Raw genomic sequence first — 5,683 nt, 5'->3', positions numbered from 1 at the left:
CGGGGAGGGCGCGAAAACATTTCTGTCCCCAAGGGGGGGGGGGCCAGACCGGAAATAATTGAGAACCACTGATGTAGGACAAGGCTCATGAACAAAGCAAGCAACTTCATTTAACAGCTGAAGTTTCTTGTCAAATGATGAATTGTTGGAGTTTTAACGGCATCCATACACAGTACACGAGGACATGACAAAGTTAACGAAGCGGTCGGAGCTTGTTTCTGTGTGGGAGGTTCCCCACAGATAGCTGGTTAATCAGATTAAATTTGAACTTTTGAATGTTCCCGTCACAGTGTGGCGTCTCCCCCATACCTGCGTTTGATTTGGCTCAAACCACGACTAAACTTTTCTCATTCGAAAACACTTTTGAACTTCGCACATACATCGGCAATACAGTTCCCCTTGATGGGTCGGTTGTAAATGGAAGACTGTTTAGCTGTAATTACTCCCTAACACATTGATACATGATTGAATAGCTTTTATTTATGTTATAAATATTGTACTTTGCTCTGTGTAATAAAAAAATTCAAGTAAAAAAACTCAGCAACACGGACTTTATTATAAGGCAATTAAACACTTTTTAAGCTCACTTGGGCCACCAAAAAAATTTTTTTGCGGGCCACATTTGCCCCGCGGGCCTTGAGTTTGACACATCTGCCATAATTTGGACGCATGTAACAGCATTATTTTCCACTAAAAGTTCTCGTATTTTATCTATCAAAAGCAGATTTAGATTTCAACAAAGATTTATTCCAGCGTCGCCGACGGTTTAGCAGCCTTTTTGAAAGACTACCGCATTTCATGTGGTGTTTGGAAAAAGGGAATGAAATGCGCCAGGGGAAGTGAATGAAATTGTGTTCTGTTGCAATGTGGTTGCAGTTAGAAAATAAATATTATTAAAGCAGTTTCCCTGTCATTTGATGTGAAAGTTTAGGCATACAGTGTTAACACATGGTGGTAATAAGACACAGATACTGAGAGGAAGAGTGCTCTTTAGAACAGGGATTCTCAAAATGTGGGGCGTGCACCCCAAGGGGTTAAAAAAATATGAAATGAATGAGTTACCAAAACATTTTAGGAACCGCTGTTCTAGAACAAGTAGTTAGCCTGATCTGTGGGTGATCATTTTTACAATGACTGGGCGATGAATTGTCTCAAAAAATTTAATGAACCTCGTGTTCAGAAAGTCGCTAATTAAGAACAAATCGGACAACGAACGCTATTTTTGAACAAATTTTGCTTTGTTAAACGAACTATGCTTCGATTCGTGGACAAGTGTGTGTAGTACCGATTCTCACCACTACTAACGCTGTTCACCCGAGTGCATGAAAACAGTGCATGAGACGCCCAGCAACTCTTCCAGCAGCATCCGATAGTTCTTCTGCATCTAGTGTCTGAACACTGGTTAGGACAGTACTTCTCAAATAGCGGTGCCCCTCGGGGGGCGCCGTGAGGTGCCAGGGGGCGTGAAGGGCTTTCAATGGTATATGGCACGCTGGACATAAGTGTACCACTGCTGTAATGCTTGAATGATAACAAGCCTCCAGTCACTAGGTGGCAGCAACTCATACAGTGGTTTGTACAGATATAAAATATACATGTTATCAGGTTCTCAATAAGGGGGTAATTCACGGAAAGGAGTTCGGGGGTGTGAAAACATTTCTGTCCACAAGGGGGGGCATGACAGAAACTAATTGAGAAGCACTGGGTTAGCATAACTAACATTGTTTTGTCATTGACGAGTGTCGATACCTTTGTTTTTTGGTGATTTCATTAAATTTATTTCTTACCATAGCTCCCAAAAAAAGCACTGTCGAGTGGTTTTAAGAATCGTAAACATAATCGCTAAACATGAAAGTGGTGTTCGTGTTTTGGATCTTGCCAAAGCCAAAGAATGGCGTGCCTGGATTTACATTGATTGCAATGGGGAAAAAAAATCGATTCGGGTTGCAAACTTCTCGGGTCAACAGTCAAAGAACTAAATAAGTTTGTGACCCGAGTTATACCTGGAATACTTTTACTGATTGAAAAGAATGTGTTTTTATAACTCTTGGGCTACAACGTTCCAAACGTGTTTATAGCACACCCTGCAGGAGCGAATATCTATAGGCCTCCGGTTTCGTACCAAGGACCAAGGTTAGCTGGTACTTGCCAGTACTGCAAACTGGTGCAGAATTTATTTTGTAGATATCAAAGTCTGAAAAAAATTTACTTTAAATGAAAAAAGTAAACGGGAAATACTACTTTCTCTTTAAGTGAAGTCAATTATTATTCTTTCTCTGCGGCCCTGTACCGAGAAAGAGACAGACTTTGGGGACCCTGCTGTACTATTCTGAATTTCACAGTGGTCAAAGCAGCTCTCTCTCCGTCATTGTCAGCGCCTGTAGTACAGTATGTCCTTATACAGTATTTTAGTAAAGAATTACTGAAGCATTGGTAAATGTTATTTAAATTACTCTCCGTTTCAATTCTCCGAGCAATCTCTTTCAAGTGTAAATTACCGACTATTAATTTGACACCCAGTGCCGCGGCTCCTAGTTTTCTTTGCAGAACAGCTGTAAACAGACCCAATTTACTTACATAAATACATAACAAGGAGATTCACAGCGACATCCCAAAGTAGCCGAAGAAACCGATTCAATAGACGAATCTCACGAGAATTTTTTTTTTTGTAACTTTCCACCTCCATTCATTGCCATCCCAATTTGTATAAAATGCAGACGGGAAGCAGAGCTGTTCAATTACACAGTTCCTGCTTCACCAAGAGAGAGGCCGAGAGGACGGTAGAGAGTGGGAGAAGGAGTTAAAAAAAAAAGGGACAAGGGTCGGGAGGATAAAAAGGACAAAGACAAACAGCATCTACAACAATGAGCATAAAATGAGTGTTTTGTAGAATAGTCTGACAACGAGCTCCCGGAGTGGAGATAAATATGACATGGTAGCAGCAATAAATCTCCAAAGAATGAACACATCTTCTAACCCCTCTCTCTATTCGTCTCTGGCCTTTCCGGAGCCCTCTGGTCCGTAGCTGGGCTTAAAGATTATCTCTCAAACGCAAGCGTCACCGAAAAGCAAAAAAAACAAAAAAAAAAAAAAAACAAACAAAAAAAAAAACGTCAGCGTTACGCAATCAAAAGGTAAAAGGTGTGACATGAAAAATAGGTTTGAGGTAACAATGCGTTTTCCCCGATGCTAAAAGTGGCATTTATTTATTTACTTTCGGAAGAAAAAAAAGAAGGCAATAAGGTTGCAGCGAATATGAAAAGCGGTTGTTTACATAAAATCTGACGATCCAGCTGAGCCCTCGGAGTACATTCACCCACAGCGACTGTTATTTTTTTTCTTTTTTGAAAACACATTTATTATTGCAATAGCAATAACAAACCTTTAATTCTGTTTTTTTTATTTCTGTCACGTGTGTCAAACCCAAGGCCCGGGGACCAAATGCTGCCCGCCACGTCATTTCTTATGGTCCGCAGGAGCCTAAAAAACATTTAGTAAAATCCATGCAGCAGAATTCTTTTAGATCGAATGTCAAACTCGAGGCCCGCAGGCCAAATGTGGCCCGCCGAGTCACTTGGTGTGGCCCGCGGGAGCTTAAAAAGTGTTTGTCTTTATTAGTTTATTAGTTTATGCTGCTGAATTTCTTCACTTGTACAATATTTGTAAAAAATAAATAATAAATAATAATCAAATGCAGAAACATGGATTAATACATTATGGAGTAGATACATCTCTACAGTCTTCCATTTCTAACCGCCATAGTTCCTATTGCTGATGTAGCCCCCTCCCCTGGTGAAAATAAGATTGACACCCCTGCTCTATGTGCTCATGTCTATAAATGTGGGTGCAAGTACTTAAATAATGAAGTTGTCTAGCAGATGAAGTAGAGCTCCAGATTCGTATTCCTCCGTCATCGGCTAGCCTCATCCATGTGGCTTAGTCTTTCTTTGACTGCGTTTCTCGTGTCATTCAACTCCACCTATTCACTCTGTCTAACCTCCATTCTCCCATCAACGCTCTTGCAACGAACAGCAAACAGCCGGTTCCTGCTTGCTGTGTTTTAAGTTTGGATTAAAAAAAATTGAACTCCAAGAACTGACCTTGACCCCTGTGGTATTGCAGTAACTCAGATGATGAGTCCTCGTACAGGTCTTGTTACGACTCCTTTTGCCTTCTCAAAGGAGCAACCTGCAGAAATAACTCCTGGTTACTGTGTGTTACTTCATAGACAAACTAAGGGCCGGGGGCTGGATGCGGCCCGTTCAGCTTTTTAATCCGGTCCTCCAAACTTATCCAAATTAAATAATTTATTCATTTTATCATTATACTTCTGCCTTTACCCTGCAATACCCACGTTTCCCCAATAGATGGCGACAAAAATGATAAAAGCATTTTTTAGCATTTTAGCCTTTAGCTTGACCTTTACATGTCATTTATCTTAGTTCACATTAACATATCTGCTCCTGACCCAGTCCCCGTGGTCAATTTTAGGTCATTTGTGACCCGCGAGTCAAAAAGTTTGCCCACGCCTGGACTGGACTGTTCAAAACATCGTTGACCAGTGCATGCAAACAGTGCATTTTTTTAAAAGAATATTTTTTCATTATTACTTATCTCTGTGGCACAAAGGGCTAGAACCAATCAGAACATTCAGGCAACAAGACTGAGAGGAAAAGTCACAGAGACCTCTGGAACCAATCAGAACATTCAGGCAACAACTAATGCCGCAGTCTGTTGCAGGGTCACACATTGCAACACATGTCAGTTTCCACTTGTTTTTAAACCTGAGGTGAATGGTGATAGTTGCAGGATCACAAACATTACAATTTATTTTCCAATATCTAAATCTGCAGCAAAAATGGAAATCAGTTGTTAGCCAAACAGAAGCCACAGAAGAAGGCGAATGTAAACTAAGGCTAACAGCATGGCTAACAGAGAGCAGCTCCAGGAGAAACCACACACTAACTGACGCCATTTTGTAGGCAGCGCCCAGGTGCAGCTCGTTCACCACCAATCAGGACCTGCAAGACACTGAGAGGAAAAGTCACAGAGACCTCTAGTGCCCAGACAGACAGACAGAACAAATCAGATGTGGTTGATACTCGATTTGGAAGAGGAGGGAGTACAGGTACAAGGATCTTGTATGTATTTGCTAACGATGGCTCGATCCGATACTCATAATCAAACATAAAAATAATACGGTTAAAGATCGTCCGATCCGATACCTAAGCTCAATGTTGCAATGTTGCATGTTTACTGCATGTTGCGCCAACATGGCAGCCCGCGGCATGCTAATGGGAAAAAGGATTGTGTCGGATTGATATCGGTATCGGCAGATACACCCAGTTGCAGTATCGGTAATTGGACATGAAAAAGTTGTATCGAGCCATTCTTAGTATTCACGGGGCTTCTTCAAACACGTAAAGTTAGCTTAATATCATCAGAATAATCGTTAGCATCGACATGTGGAGTCTCCATAATATAAAGCCCTGGCTCAAAGTCTGGCCCGGGGGACACTTTTGGCCCATGATATATGAATTATTATTGATTTTTATTATTATGATTCACATTTGTGAATACTCAGCAAAAAGGACTTTATTATGAGACAATTAAACACTTTAAGTTCCCGCGGGCCACACAAAATGACTTGAGTTTGACACAAGCTTTAAAGGATCATCTGGGA

This window comes from Cynoglossus semilaevis, chromosome 7 (assembly GCF_000523025.1).
Source record: "Cynoglossus semilaevis isolate Cse_v1.0 chromosome 7, Cse_v1.0, whole genome shotgun sequence".
NCBI lineage: Eukaryota > Metazoa > Chordata > Actinopteri > Pleuronectiformes > Cynoglossidae > Cynoglossus > Cynoglossus semilaevis.
The sequence above is the reverse complement of the archived record's forward strand: the minus strand, read 5'-3'. Positions refer to the sequence as shown.